This window comes from Hylobates moloch, unplaced genomic scaffold (assembly GCF_009828535.3).
Source record: "Hylobates moloch isolate HMO894 unplaced genomic scaffold, HMol_V3 SCAFFOLD_38, whole genome shotgun sequence".
Taxonomy (NCBI): Eukaryota; Metazoa; Chordata; class Mammalia; order Primates; family Hylobatidae; genus Hylobates; species Hylobates moloch.
The window spans coordinates 1531048-1547939 of NW_026652313.1; the positions used below are offsets into that span (position 1 = coordinate 1531048).

The 16892-nt window shown below is 36.8% G+C and overlaps 1 long non-coding RNA gene across 1 annotated transcript in view; it reads left to right on the forward strand.

Moving 5' to 3' along the window:
- Nucleotides 1-718: 718 nt before the first annotated feature.
- The window catches only part of LOC131382525 (uncharacterized), a 35471-nt gene continuing 19297 nt past the window's right edge, over nt 719-16892 (forward strand). Inside the window, exons 1-2 of the long non-coding RNA XR_009212070.1 lie at nt 719-909; nt 5209-5243. This is a non-coding gene — a long non-coding RNA (uncharacterized LOC131382525). The remainder of the gene's footprint in view (nt 910-5208; nt 5244-16892) is intronic.

A 16892-nucleotide genomic window follows, 5' to 3' on the forward strand; every position in this document is an offset into this window, starting at 1 on the left:
TTACTGGGCAGTGCGGGCAGAGACACCCCTGAGACCTCAAAACTGTAGAGTGACCAGTGTACAGTGCTAGCCTGGGAGAGTCGTAGGCATGCAACTTCAGTGCACGAGAACTGAAGCACAGATTGGGGCAGAGCTATCTGAGGCCCTAGGGGCCCCACCTCCATCCCAGTGTAAGGTGAGACATAAGAGTGAAAGAAGATGAGCTCAAGGCTTAAGATTTAATGTTGTTTGCTCTGTTGGGTCTTGGACTTACATAGGACCTGCCACACCTTTCCTTTCTTCTTTCCTATTTCTCCCTTTCAGAATGAAAATGTCTGTCCTTTACCTGTCTCATCATTGTAAATTGAAAGCGCATAAGTTGTTTGATTTCACAGGCTCACAGCTGGGGTGGACTTTGCCTTAGGATGAACTGTACCTTGAATCTCATCCATATGATGTTTAGATAAAATTTTGGACTGAGTCTGTAAAATTGTTGGTGGAATGAGATAAGACTTTGGGGAGTTATTGAAATGGAGTAAATGTATTTTGCATATAGGAAGAACACAAATGGGGGAGCAGGGACAGAAAGAAGGCTGTGTTGTGAATATATTCCTCCAAATTCAGGTGTTGTCAATGTGATAGTATTTTAATAGTTGGGACAATTAAAACGAGATTAGACCAGCAGGGCTGCTCTTTTGAGAATGGGATTAATTCTCTTAATTGCCCTTATACAGGTGCTTCATGGAGAGAGTTTGTCCCTTTTTTGTCCTTTTGCCTTCTGCCATATAAGGACACAGAATTCCTCTCCAGAAGTAGTAGTTAAGATGCCTTCTTGGAAGCAGAGACCAACTGCTTAGAAGCAGAGACCTCACCAGACAACAAACCTGCCAGCACCTGTGCCTTGATCTCGAAATTTGCAGCCCCAGAACGGTAAGAAATAAAATTCTGTTCTTTAAAAATTACTCAGTCTCAGGTATTTTGGTTTTTGCAGCATATGCAAAATACTAAGGCATCTAGTAAATTGTCTAAAGTAAACTGTTACTAAAGTAATTTTCTCTCTTTCTGTGTGAAATGATTTCCTTATCTTGCTGTAAGAAAGAATATCATAGAAATGCTATACATCTGGAATAAAGAGGATTTTAGCAGTGCTCTGGTTTATTTGTTCCCAAAAAAACTCATGTTAAAGTTTGATCCCCACTGTGGTGCTGTTGGGGGTGGGGCTAGTGGGATGTGTTTTGGTTATAGAGGCGGATCCCTCATGAATGGCTTGGTGCTCCAGTAGGGAGTGAGTTATCACCCTTACAAGACTGGATTAGTTTTTGCAGGGATGTTCCTTTGAGAGTGTGTTGTTACAAAGCCAAGCTGCCCCTTAGGTTTTGGCTTTTCATACATGCCCGTGCCCCTTTTGACTTTCTTCGTCATTTTATGACACAACACAAAAAGCCCTTACCAGAAGCTGAGCAGATGCCAGCTCTATGCTTCTTGTACTTCCAAGCCTTCAGAACCATGAGCTAAATAAACCTCTTTTCTTTATAAATTACTCAGACTCAGATATTCTGTTATAACAACATTACATGGGCTAGGACCAGTCTTCTGATTGGTCTAACTATGTAAATGATGGTAAAACATTCCAATGTGCCCTTATACTGTGTCAGTGCACTGCCTTGAGCATATAGATTTGAGTTTCTAAGCTAGAAGAAATCTAAAATGTCAGCTAACTCAGTGATTCTCAAAATGTGGTCCCTAGAACAGCAACGACAGTAGCATCACCTGGTGATTCTGCTGCACATTAAGTTGCTTTAGCCCAGCTCCATTTTTATCAAAGGAACACATTAAAATCAGGAGAAGTTAAAAAGGTCACAGAGCTAAGTAAAGACTTGCAGAACATAAAGTGTAACCCACAGTGGGCTCTCAGTTATACAGTATGACCCATATAGCATAATTTAAGCCATGACATAATTAAATATGAAACAATAAAATCATATTTTACATCTGTTATTTCTGCGTTTTTGTTTATAGTTCATTATTATAGCACCAAAATTTGAATCGTATCAGTGAGATCATTTAGTATTATTTCCACTGATGATGATAAAATGCATTAAACATAAGATTAGGTTTTAGTCCTGAGAGAATCTTTCAGAACTATTAGGGAGACATTTTGTTTGTTTTGCCTTGTCTGACCTGAATTTGACCCTGAACTCAATAGGACTTTAATTTTATTTTTGAAAAGAATTGGAGAAGACATTGAGCTAAGAAACAGAAATGGCAAAAGGCATTCCACAGAGAAATAATAAAGAAATTAGTGTATTGTTGGTATATAGAAAAGATCTGTGATCAGTGAAAACGATAAGATTCTGGTTGTCTTTAAGCACTTGAAATACATATATTCTTGGCTTTTCAACTCTCAGTCTCCATTGGTTACCTCCCATTTGGGAAGAAAAATACCCAAGTGAACACTACCTTAAAAAGAAATTAGGCTCAATTCTAAATCTTCATTTCATTCACTATTCTAACTTTATTTTTTCCTTCACTGCAAAATTTTTTAAGTCAAGAATTTTGTTTTGCAACTATAAAAGTACCATAGATCAAAGTTTAAAATGTGGAATGAAATGAACAAAGCAAACAGAAAGCATAACTTTTTGTTTGAAATACCTCCAAGTAATATTTGTTCCCAGATGGTATGTATATGTTAATGTTTGTAAGTGGAATGATACGGTACCTATTGTTTTAAGGCTTTTTTTACCTTAATAACAAATTGTGATTTCTTAAATTATAGTAAATTGCCTTTTGAAGGTATAATTGTAATGGACATTTAATATTCCCTTATATGAGCTTTTCCCAATCTCCTATTTTTAGACATTTGGGTCATTTTTAATTGTTCATTGTTATGCTTGCTTGGGTAATTACAAACATTTTTGTGGTATATAAATAAATTACTTGAATAGTTTATATTTTATAAAGTTCTTAACACAAAATATAAAAATTGAAATTAACCAACTTTATTACAAGCTTTCCTATACATTGAAAATTGCCTTTTACATCTCCCTAGAAGAATGTAAAATTAGACCTGACAGGTAGCATATAAAACTGTTCATTCTTTTATAACTTAACAGTTTTATAAAGCAAATAATGGCATCCATTTCATTATGTTATTACTGTTGTGAGTTAATATGTTAAAATAATTATTAGTCATTTTTATTTCTGGTTCAACTTCTCTGACCATCTTTAATGAAATATTCATGCATTTCTTTTTTTTTTTTTTTTTTTTTTTTTTGAGACGGAGTCTTGCTCTGTCACCCAGGCTGGAGTGCAGTGGCCCGATCTCGGCTCACTGCAAGCTCCGCCTCCCGGGTTCACGCCATTCTCCTGCCTCAGCCTCTCCGAGTAGCTGGGACTACAGGTGCCCGCCACCACGCCCGGCTAATTTTTTGTATTTTTAGTAGAGACGGGGTTTCACTGTGGTCTCGATCTCCTGACCTCGTGATCCGCCCGCCTCGGCCTCCCAAAGTGCTGGGATTATAAGCGTGAGCCACCGCGCCCGGCCCATTTCTTATTACTACACAAAAAATCTCTTTAAATATTAAGAAAACAAACTTTCCCTTTCTATTATAAATGTATTTTTCAACATTTCTGAAAGTATAGTTTAAAAGCACTCTATACTTATCTCTAAACTCATCAAGTTGTGTGTTGGGCTGGTGCAAAAGTAATTGTGGTTTTTGCCATTAAAAATAATGTTACTTACTTTTAAGTAATGGCAAAAACCGCAATTACTTTTGCACCAACAAAATGCATTACATATGTAGAGTTTATGTATATCAATTATACATCAATGATTTTTAAAAATATGCTCCATATTTTATTTGAATTATTTTCTTCTCAAATTAAAAAAAAATTTCCTTTCATACTGCTGTTAAAAACTGCTGTTGCTAAGAAAATCCTCATTACTGAGAAAAGTTTTTCTCCTCCTACCTTAACCCTGCATCATGCAGCTTTGTTGCTTTTGGCCTTTCTACATCTCAAAATTCCACTCTTTTGATTTTCCTGGTCCTTCTTCTATCTTTCGGACTGAACCTTTCATTTCCTTCTTGGCTTCTCTTTCTTTGAACTCCTTACAAAAGAAAAGTTTCCTCTGAATTCTTCCCTTCGTTTTATGCCTTCAGTTTAATATTCTCACAAGAAGAGTGAGATGCTGAGAAGGGAGGTTATTGGATTCAGACTTGAAAGAATTTGACTTTGTCTTATACTCCAGCTCTTCCTCACTTAGTAGCTATCAGTTATCCTTTTTCACAAAGAAAATAGAAGCCATCCAACTATTCACACTTATGCCCGCAAATTTACCTGTATCCTTACAAGTTTTCCTCTCCTGTGCTGTTACAAAACAAAAACCCAACTGCTTGTCTTGTCACGATATCTCCTAAGCCTATTGAGAGCTGCTTAAAACGAAACAACAACAAAACGGAAACATCACAAAATGAATCTATCAAAATGCAGGTGGTTAAAAGTATAAATTAACACTTACCAGCTTCAATTGGGCCCCCAAAACTCAGCAATTCTGAATTCTTCTACAAGTAAGTTCTCTCTCTCATCTTCTCTTTATTACCCTCTCCCTTTCTTTATCCTCACAAGGAGTCTTTCATATCTTATATTCTCAGGAGCAAGATTGTATGAATTGATATCTTCATGTACTCTGGCTACAAAGCCAACATTATTGTATATGATACCAGCCATGAGCCAAAACAGTAGCTAGAAGTAGAGCCACAATAAAATTATTATTTTACTTTTATGATGGATTATATCTAAATACAGTTAAAAGCTGAAGAGATGGGGTAGAATATTTTTGGAATGTAAATATAAATAATATTCCCAGCCTCAGTTTCACTGTCTGAACAATGGTGAAAATCCTTAAGATACCACTCAGATGTGTGGTGAAAAATAAATATAAAGTTTACATGCATTACCTAAAAAATAATACACATTTAATGTTTAAAATATTATAATTTTTAAAATTTTCCCTAGCCATTTAAAAATGAATTCTACATTAATTTTATAAATGCAGTTATTTCTCCAATCCCCATTCACTCTTAGACTCATCTAAAAATTAGAAATGGGCAGAACAGATTACTAGGCTTTTTTCAGTGTAGTGCTGAGTTTGACTTTCTATTGATGAGACAATTTATTAATTGTCAAGGCAGAAGTTAACTTGCATATTCTCGCCTGTTCAAATTGCAGATTATTTCTGTCTGGTGAAACTGATCATTCCAGAGGTAAGAGTTTAAGTTTCTATTGGATATTAATCAGTTTTGCACCCACCCCAAAACTCCTAACATTTCTTCGTTAACTTGTCAACTTATACCTACTTCACAAAAGCTCTTTGGACCATTCATAACATCTTTCTTATAATTAAGGAGTTGAATAAATTTTTTGACAAGGGTTCATTTTATTTTTACATAAGAGTCATGATTTCACCTTTTTAAAATCTACACTTGAACTCATTGCAACCTCTCATTTAACTTCAACATTTACAATTATGCAGCCAAGTAAGAATATGTATCTCTGTTGTCAACTGAGACACGTGAGGCTCATACAGATTGAATAAATTACCCTATGTTACACAGTTACAGAAGGCTAAACTTAGAGACAAATACTGAACTTTGGCCCTATGCTCAAGCTTCTTATATTAGGCCAAATGGCTATGTGCTGGAGTTCTAAAAATAAATTTAAATGTCCAAAAATATGTTAAAATGTCAAGGCTTTTCAGTCTAATTAATTTTATTAAAACATTTTGGAAAAATAAGTAAATTAAAATACTAATTTAATGCCGCAAAATATTTTTGCAGTTAATTCAAAATTATATGAATTTTTGGTTGCTCATGAAATGAACTTATTTTGAGCTGTACTCTCAAATTTCAGGGTGTTCTCTGTTATTCGGATACATTGATTAAAAACATTGAGAAGCACTATTGAGCTAAAGGTTTCTATCAATACATAGAACAAATAGCATATTATTCCTATACATAATGAAACGTAATTGTAGAATTTGATGTCCTTACCAGCTGGCAGAATCCCCTCATTGGCTCCCTGACTGGTAGGATGAGGGCTATTATTGTGGGAGAGGCCAAATGGAGCCATTAGAGCTGCCTCTAACTAGAAAAATGATAAATTAAAAAATAATACCGCATCTCTGGCGTGATTGCAGAAATTAGTGCCACCATCAAGGACTTGAAAGATGCAGGGGTGGTGATTCCCACCACATTTCTCTTCAACTCTCCCAATTGGCCTGTGCAGAAAATGGATCTTGGAGAATGACAGTAGATTATCGTAAGCTTAACCAAGTGGTGACTCCAATTGCAGCTGCTGTACCAGATGCAGTTTCATTGCTTGAGCAAATTAACACATCTCCTGGTACCTGGTATGCAGCTATTGACTGGCAAATGCCTTTTTCTCTATTCCTATCCATAAGGCCCACTGGGAGCAATTTGCCTTCATCTGGCAAGGCCAGCAATATACCTTCACTGTCCTACCTCAGGGGTATATCAACTCTCTGGCTTTGTGCCATAATCTTGTTTGCAGAGATCTTGATTGCTTTTCCTCTCCACAAAATATCACACTGGTCCATTACATTGATGACATGCTGATTGGATCCAGTGAGCAGGAAGTAACAAACACATTGGACTTATTGGTGAGACATTTGTGTGCCATGGGGTGGGAAATAAATCCAACTAAAATTCAGGGACCCTCTACCTCAGTAAAGTCTCTAGGGCCCCAGTGGTGTAGGGCCTTTTGAGATATTCCTTCTAAGGTGAAGGATAAGTTGCTGCATTTGGCCCCTCCTACAGCCAAGAAAGAGGCACGACACCTAGTGCCCCTATTTGTATTTTGGAGGCAACACATTCCTCATCTGGGTGTATTACTCCAGCCCATTTATCAAGTGACCTGAAAGGTCACCAGTTTTGAGTGGAGTCCAGAGAAAGAGAAGGCTCTGCAATAGGTCCAGGCTGTGGTGCAAGCTGCTCTGCTCCTTGGGCCATATGACCCAGCAGATCCAAAGGTGCTGACACTGAGGTGTCAGTGGCGATAGGGATGCTGTTTGGAGCCTTTGGTAGGCTCCCATAGGTGAATCACAGTGGAGATCTCTAGGATTTTGGAGCGAGGTCCTGCCATCTTCTGCAGATAACTATTCTCCTTCTGAGAGACAGCTCTTGGCCTATTACTAAGCTTTGGTAGAAACTGAATGTTTAACTATGGGTCATCAAGTCACCATGCGAACTGCCTGTCATAAACTGGGTGCTTTCTGCCCCATCTAGTCTTAAAGTGGGCACAACAGCATTCCATAACCAAATGGAAGTGGTATACACGTGATTGGGCTCAAGTAGCTCCTGAGGGCAAAAGTAAGTAACATGAGAAAGTGGCTCAAATGCCCACTGTCCCCACTCCTGCCACTCTGTCTTCTGTCCCCAGCCTGAAAAGATGGCCTTATAGGGAGTTCCCTGTGATCCATTAACAGAGGAAGAGAAAACTAGGACCTGGCTCACAGATGGCTCTGCATAATATGTAGGCACCACTCAAAAGTGGACAGCTGCTGCACTACAGCCCCTTTCTAGGACATCCCTAATGGACAGTGGCAAAGGGAAATCTCCCAGTGGGCAGACCTTCAAGCTCTGTACCTGATTGTGCACTTTGCTTGGAAGAAGAACTGGCCAGATGTGTGATTATATGCCAATTCATGGGCTGTAGCCAATGGTTTGGCTAGGTGATCCAGGACTTGGAAAAAGCATGATTGGAAAATTGGTGACAAAAAATTTGGGGAAGAGGTCTGTGAATGGACCTCTCTAAGTGATCAAAAATGGTGAAGATATTTGTATCTCATGTGAGTGCTCACCAAAGGGTGATGTCAGCAGAGGAGGATTTTAATAATCAAGTGTATAGGATGACTCATTCTGTGGACACCACTCAGCCTCTTTCCCCAGCCGGTCCTGTCATCGTCCAATGGGCCCATGAACAAAGTGGCCATGGTGGCAGGGATGGAAGTTATGCAGGGGCTCAACAACATGGACTTCCACTCACTAAGGCTGACTGCCACCAAATTGGGCCACCACTGGGTGGCAGAGACCATCACTGAGTCCTCGATATGGCACCATTCCTTGGGGTGATCAGATAGCTACTTGGTGGCAGGTTGACTATATTAGATCTCTTCCATCATGGAAAGGGCAGTGGTTTGTCCTCACTGGAATAGACACTTACTCTTGCAATGGGTTTCCCTCTCCTGCACACAATGCTTCTGCCAAGACTACCATTCATGGACTCAGGGAATGCCTTATCCACCATCATGTTATTCCACATAGCATTGCCTCTGACCAAGGCACCCACTTTATGGATAAAGAAGTGCAGCGGTGGACTCACACTCATGGGATTCACTGGTCTTACCATTTTCCTCATCATCCTGAAGCAGCTGGATTGATAGAATGGTGGAATGGCCATTTGAAGTCACAATTACAATGCCACCTAGGTGACAATACTTTGCAGGCCTGAAGCAAAGTTCTTCAGAAAGCTGTGAATGTTCTGAATCAGTGTCCTGCATATGGTACTGTTTATCCCATAGCCAGGATTCATGGGTCCAGGAATCAAGGGGTGGAAGTGGAAGTGGCACTACTCACCATCACCCCTAGTGATCCACTAGCAAAAGTTTTCCTTCCTGTTCTCACAACATTACATTCTCCTGGCCTAGAGGTCTTAGTTCCAGAAGGAGGAATGTTGCCTCCAGGAGACACAACAATGATTCTATTGAACTGCAAGTTAAGATTGCCATCTGGCCATCTTGGGCTCCTCCTACCTTTAAGTCAACAGGCTAATAAGGGAGTTACAGTGTTGGCTGGAGTGATTGACACAGACTATCAAGATAAAATCAGTCTACTCCTCCACAATGGAGGTAAGGAAGAGTATGTGTGGAATACAGGAGATCCCATAGGGCATCTCTTATTATCACAACGCCCTGTGCTTAAGGTCAATGGGAAACTACAACTCAATGCAGACAGACCTACAAATGGCCCAGACCCTTTAGAAATGAAGGATTCGGTCATTCCGCCAGGATCTGCTGAGGTGCTTGCTGAAGGCAAAGGAAATACAGAATGGGTAGTAGAAGAAGGTTGTCATCAATCCAAGCTACAACCATGTGACCAGTTGCAGAAAGGAGGACTGTAGTTGTTATGAGTATTTCCTCCTTATTTTGTTAAGAGCATGTTTATGCATGTATACACTTGTGCTAAGAAAATATCTTCATTTTATTTCCTTTTTCCTTTATCACGTGACATAAGATTTATTGACTTCATATCAGCATTTAAGTGTTGTTAACTTTATGTTATAGCATTTGGGTTGGGGATTGGTAAGATTTATTGACTTCATATCAGCATTTAAGTAAGTGTTGTTAACTTTATGTTATAGCATTTGGGTTGGGGAATGGTGTACTTCCAGTTGTACAAAGGATAGCTGTATTATGTTAGGTGTAATTATGACCTTATTATTATTGTCTTTATTTGAAGATTATGTACGATTTCAGTAGATGCATAAGACTTCAAATTGACAAGCGGTAAATTTGTGTTGGTTAATATTGATCATCAATTTAATTGGATTGAAGTATTTCCAAACTGTGCAATATGCCATTGTGTTAACATATTTGTCAAGCTTCATAATTCTTTGATGGATTATTGTGACCATGAGAAGGTAAGTGCCCTATACTTCCACAAAAGTATTCCACAGAATACAACCTGCATGTGTTTAACCCCAATCACAAAACATTTCTTATCCTCATCCACTGCTGCTTTAACCTTTTCTACTAACCTCTTCCTGACTGGATTCCTTAGTGATTTCCTTTTGAAAAAATATTTTTCTCTCTGATAGAATAGAAATGTTGTAGTAAGTCCAGATATGTACTAACCTTTCCAACTCACGCCACCCTTGGAACAGCACTTTATCTGTTACCATAAGCTACCTCTCTCCTGACGGAGGAGTAAACATTACAACTTTAGCAAAGGTGCCTTGCTTTGTCTCCTTTGTATACAGTTCTTGTGATACTTACACACATACACACAAACACACACACACACACACAGAGATGATAGATGGATGATAGATACATAGATAGATATGAGAGATATGAGTGTGTAAACATAAATATAGATACAGATATAAGGCTGCATTTAATATTTTAGGGTAATACTGATTCTGCTTAAGACCCTTGCTGTAAGGATCCACTTATTTTACAAATATATTTTATTGTCTTCTATGTATTCAGCCCTGTGATATGCACTGAAAATATAACGATATAATTGCTTTATTCTCTACTGTACAAAGGTGGAAGAAATATACATCAGATAACCAAGAAATAAACATACATTTGGACAGTATAAAAATGTGCTAGGAGAAATTAGGGTTTTATGAGAGAGAATTAGAGGGGAACTACATTAGACTGAGAGGCTTCTTTGAAGAGGTAGCATTTAGCTGACTCCTGAGGGCTATAACTCAATTGAATAGTAAGTAGATAAAAGAATGTTTCAGGCAGTGGATACAGCCTGTCGAAGTCCCCGAAGTGGGGAAGAACTTGGCATGTTACAGGGGACAGTAAGAAGGATTCTGGGTCTGCTACGTAGTGTTGGAGTGGCAGAAGTGGTGATTGTTGGGTTGGCAGGAGATGATGTTTAAGAGGTGGAGAGGCTGTATGAATTTGCAAGCTGCAGTTAGGATTTGAGATTTTCATTCAACATGTAACAAAAAGTCACTGAAGAGTTTAGAGTAGTAAAACATCATGATTTATATTTTGGGAACATATCAGTAAAATGAAATGATCAATTACATAAAGTGAATGATAGATGTAAAAGAAAATAACTGTTTTTATAGAGGAATGGATAGGAGACGTGGGGACTTACTTCAAATTTATTTGTTGGTGAAAAAAACCATTTGATTTTGATTTTAGATATCACTTCTGCTTCCCTTCAATTTGAGAGAGATATTTAATTGGCTAAAGTCAAACGAAATAAATAATAATAACATCCATATGGAGAACAGAAGGAAAACCATTCATATGTGTATACATCATCCCAATCTGAGAAAAAAAATTATAGTGATCATTTGCAGAAAGGAATTTGGTAAGATATTTTTGCTGTTGCAATATTCATCTTCTCTCTAGTTTCATCTGGAAATAAAAATTGTAACCAGATATTGCAAACTCCCTGATATACACATTTAAAATTAAAATTGTTCATCTCCTACAGATGCAAATATCCTTAGGCTTGTGACACTTTAAAAAGTAAATATAATTTCATTATTTTATTAAGAGATGATTTAAAAACATGAGGAGGTCATTTTGATGATATAAGTTATCTTCACTGGTTATTTCTAACAAATATGTTTAAGTCACAGAAGGTTTACAATTTTCCATTCTTTTCCATTCCAATGCTTTATCATCTTTGTTTTCATTGCCAACTTTTTTTTAGAAAGCCTAAATTCACTATTTAACATCATTAAAACATTTCTTACCTATTATTACCCATAAAATTATCATCAAAAATCACTAATGATGTCCTATTAAATACAATGGCTTTTTCCGTTTGTAAATCACTTTATAGAATACCAGATAGCACCTTTATTCTTTAAACTTTCTCATTTGCTATATACTAAATTTTCTACCTTCTTTCAATCAGTTTTTTTTTTCTCACGAATATATTAAATTTCATCAAAGTGGCTTTCTCACTGAGCACTTCTGTGGTGGCAGTCCCATCCATTCTATAGTTGTAAATTTCCTCTAATTTTGATGGTTTCTGTATTTACATCTATAAATAGACTTGACAGCCTTCTTCCCACTCAGCAACATATATACAAATCAGAATTCAATATTTCCCCCAACTTATTATCTCAGCTGAAGACAGTACCTTCCACCCAGTATCATAGACTCCTTCATTTTCAAGCCTGATTTTATATTTAGCTGCTATAACCCAATAATTGTTTATGAAATCTGTCAGCTTTATTTCCTCCACTGCCACTGATGCCACCTAAATGGATTCTCTAATTGATCACATTGCCCACAATTTCTCTCCTTTTGATTCCATCATTCATACACCTCTTATATTTTTATCAATTATTGGTGACTTGAAAGCACCTGCTTCATGAAAAACGTGCTTATAAAAATATATCCCAAATCCTTTATATGAACTTCAAATAAGTTGTGGCTTAAATATAACCTACCTTCCCAAGTTTACCAATCAATATACTTTACACACAGCGTGTTCTTCATCCCTAAGTGTACTTGGCATTTTTAGAATGCACAATACCTTTCTCTTGTTCATTTCTTAGGTTGGGTGCCTTAAAAGCAGAGACCAAGATTCTCATAAAAGTGATTTATTGAAGGAATCTTCTCAGAAGTAGGAGAATGAGAGAATAATAAAAATGTGTTGCTTAGTATTCGTCTTTATAGAGCATATTGTCTTTCTAATCAACATTAGGTATTTATTTTCTTCTATCTTCTTTTATAATGAGTTATTTATATGTGGTAACATCCTTGGGCATAAAGACAGATATTTTTATTCATTATTTGTATACTCGCTACACTAAAGCATCTAGCAAAAAGCTCTAAAACACAGTCAGAATTTTAAAAATATTTCTTGAATTGGATTGTCAGTAAAACTGAGTAGTTTACAGGAAATCTTGAGAGTAGTAATCTTTTTCTGGAAAACGGGCTATTATGTATTTTATATTTCAATGTCCCATTTATGGTTATGGATTTAAGCCCTTCTTTTGTATTTCACGTCAGACCTTTCAAAACCCATCATTAGTTTTTGTCACTGAAACGCTACTTGGTATTGTTCCAAGAGTAATTATATTAGCCATTTTTTATTTTCTATAGCAAAACCAAAAGCTATTGCACGTAAAACTCATAGAACTAAAGAGAGTCTTGTGAGGTCATCTTCATCCAAGTCCTAAATGAAACTACACTGGTCTCAAATTATTCACAAAAGTAGCTGTCCACTTGTTACATTTATTTTTTTTAAGGAACATACCAGCCCTCCAATATTTCATAGGCTTTATTCGCTTTCTTTCTATACATCAAAAAGATACTGTGCCTTTTTTCCTGTTTTCTCGGTCTCTTTGATACAGCCTAGGTTCCCTCTGAACTGCTTTTATGATTAAAAGCAAACAACTACTTACATATATCTTTCTCAACTGTCATTTTTTTTAGTTTGACATTTATTAACTTTCCTTTCTCTGTGATTGTAGGAAAAGCAACTTACAGATAATTATTTACCTTGTTTTACTGAACTTTTTAATTTTGAGATTATACATTCCCATGAAGTTGTAAGAATTAATATTTTTTCCAGTTTTCCCCAATGATAATAGCTTGAAAACTAGAGTGCAATATCACAATCAGACTATTGAGATTGACACAGTCAATATAGAGAAATGTTTCATTACCATCGGAATCCTTCATGTTGCCTTTGATATAGTCACATCCATTATCCTCCTGCCTCATCCCTTACTTAACTATGTGCAAACACTAATGAGAATACTGTATACACGGAATCATATAAAATCCTCAGACCGGCTTTTTTCACTTAGCACAATTCCCTTATTTATCTAGGTTCTTGAAGACATTAATAATGTGCATCCTTTTATTACTGAATAGTATTTCATGGTATGGATATGCCACATCTTAACTATTTCTCCAAAGAAGAATACCTAGGTTGTTACCAGATTTGGGTTATTACAAATAGAGTTGCTATAAACATCCGAGCTCCCAGGTTTTTGCATGACAATGAATCGTTTGGGGGAATAAAAGCCTAGGTGTGCAATTACTAGGTCCCAGTGTTTAGTTTTCTTAAGAAACTGCCAAACTGTTTCCAGAATGGCTGTGCCATATTTTGTAGCCACCAGCAATGTATAAGCACTCAGAGTTATCTACATCCTTGCCAGTATTTGATGTGGTCACTACTTGTGATTTAAGCCATTTTAATGGGTGTGTTTGGTACTTTATTATTGTTTTAGTTTGCATTTTCTTAATGGCCAATGATGCTGAATATGTTTTCATATGTTTATTTGCATCAGTATATTCTCTTCATTGAAATGTCTCTTCATATCTTTTGTAATCATATTGTCTTCCTATTGTTGAGATTTTTGTTTTTTGTTGTTGTTGCTGTTGTTTGAGATGGAGTTTCACTCTTGTTGCCCAGGCTGGAGTGCAATGGTGCAATCTCGGCTCACCGCAACCTCTGCCTCCCTGGTTCAAGTGATTCTCCTGCCTCAGCCTCCTGAGTAGCTGGGATTACAGGCGCCCACCACCACACCCGGTTAATTTTGTACTTTTAGTAGAGATGGGGTTTCTCCATGTTGGTCAGGCTGTTGGTCAGGCTGGTCTCAAACTCCCGACCTCAGGTGATCCACCCACCTCAGCCTCCCAAAATGCTGAGATTACAGGCTTGAGCCACCATGCCCACCCCTTACTGTTGAGTTTTGAGAGCATTTTAAATATTCTTCGTACTACTTATTTGTCAAATATAAGATTTGCCAATATTTTCTCATACTTCGTAGTTTGCTTTTTCATTTCCTTAATACAGTTTTTACATAGAAAAATTTTTAATTTGGATGAGGTCTAATTTGCCAATTTTTTATTTTATGGATCGTGCTTTTGTGTAAAGTCTAATAACCCATGTGTAGCCCTAAATCTTGAGGATTTTCTCTGATTTTTTAAAGTTTATAGTTTTACATTTTACACTGAACTCCATAATTCATTTGAGTTAACTTTGTAAAAGGTGAAAGAGTTAGTTCACTGTTCCTTTTTTTTTTTTTTTTTTTTTTTTTTTGATGGAGTCTCACTCTGTCACCCAGGCCGGAGTGCAGTGGAGCAATCTCAGCTCACTGCAAGCTCTGCCTCTGGGGTTCATGCCATTCTCCTGCCTCAGCCTCCCAAGTATCTGGGACTATAGGCACCTGCCACCATGCCCTGCTAATTTTTTTTTTTTTTTGTACTTTTAGTGGAGATGGGGTTTCACCATGTTAGCCAGGATGGTCTCAATCTCCTGACCTTGTGATCCACCTGTCTCTTCTTTCTTTTTTTCTTTCTTTTTTTCTTTTTTCTTTTTTTTTTTTTTTTTTTTCTTCTTCTCTCCTTCTGTGCTTCCTTCCTTCCTCTCTTTCTTTCCTTCCTTTCTTCTTTCCTTCCTTTCTACCTTCCTTCCATGTAAATTTTAATATAACCTGATTTGTTCTAGAGAAAATCTTGTTGGGATTTTGTTTTATAGGAATTGTATTAATCCTATACTTCAATTTGTGCAGAATTCATATCTTGATTATGTTGACTCTTCCAATCCATGAATATGGTATGTCTTTCCATTTCTTAGCTCTTTCTGAATTTTTTCTTTGGCATCATACAGCTCTCAGCATACAACTTCTGTATATATTTTGTTAAATTTACACCTAAATATTTCCTATTTTGAGCAATTATAAATGGTATTATCTTTTTAATTTTAGTCTCCACATGTTTGCTGTTAGGATTTTTGCATGTTTACCTTCTATGCTGAATCTTTGCTAAACTCATGTATAAGGTTAAGAAAGTTTGCAGGGGTTTTTTTGTACATTCATTCGAATTTTTTTTTTTTGGAGTCAACCATGTCATCTGCAAATAGATTCAGTTTTATTTCTTCCTTTCATTTCAACATACCTAATGTTTCTTTTTCTTGATTTATTGGTTAAAGCTTCTACAATTGTGTTGAAAGTGTTACGAGCATGGTAATTTTTGTCTTGTTCCCTTTCTTATGGGGAAAACATTCAGTCTTTCACTATTAAATGTAATATAAGTTGTGGGATTTTGGGAGGTGTTCTTTATCTAATTAAGGAAGTTCCTTTCTATTCCTGTTTTTCCAAACATTTTTATTTTTATTTTTATTTTTACAGGGAGTCTTGCTCTGTCCCCCAGGCTGGAGTGCAGTGGCTCTATCTCAGCTCACTGCAAGCTCTGCCCCCTGGATTCATACCATTCTCCTGCCTCAACCTCCTGAGTAGCTGGGACTACAGGTGCCCGCCACCATGCTGGGCTAATTTTTTGTATTTTTAGTAGAGATGAGGTTTCACTGTGTTAGCCAGGATGGTCTCGATCTCCTGACCTCATGATCCACCCGCCTCGGCCTCCCAAAGTGCTGGGATCACAGGCATGAGCCACCGCGCCCGGCCCCGAACATTTTCATAATAAAGTAGTGTTTTATTTTATCAATTACTTTTTCTGCATCAATGAAAAAGAGCCAGAGAAGTCAAAAGATTCTGAGGCTATCAAATATATATATTTTTAATCTGGGTCAGCAATTTTTTCTTCTGGAAAATGCCAGATAGTAAATATTTTAAGTGTTGTGTATCACATATTCTCTCTGTTTTGTATACTTTGGTTTTTATTTTAGAACCCTTTAAAAGTTTAAGAACCATTGCTAATTAATGTCTTTACAAAAATAATCCTCAGGACACATTTGGGCCATGGACATTAGCATATTCCCAAACACTATTTTGGGATAATTCTTCATGTTGGTTCATTTCCTCATGTGAGATGTAATTTTTTAATGTGAACTTTTATTTAAGAAGAACTGATTTTTATATGGATTCTTATTTGGCCTGGATTATGAAAAAAATGCCTTAATTAGATGTGGACCTATTTGTGTTTCATTTCTTTAGCAATCTATATCAACAGGGAGTGTAAACATGAATGTCACAATATGGTGTGAGGGTGCCCAGTATTTTTTATTTCAATTTTTGTTTTTGTTGCCTATGTTATATGCTAGAGAGAAATTATCTTTGCTGTTTTTCTGTTTCTTAAATATATATTATGTATAAATTAGACTTTATCAAATCCAGTTTTCACTCAGAGGCTCAGGTTCAGTCCTTTTACT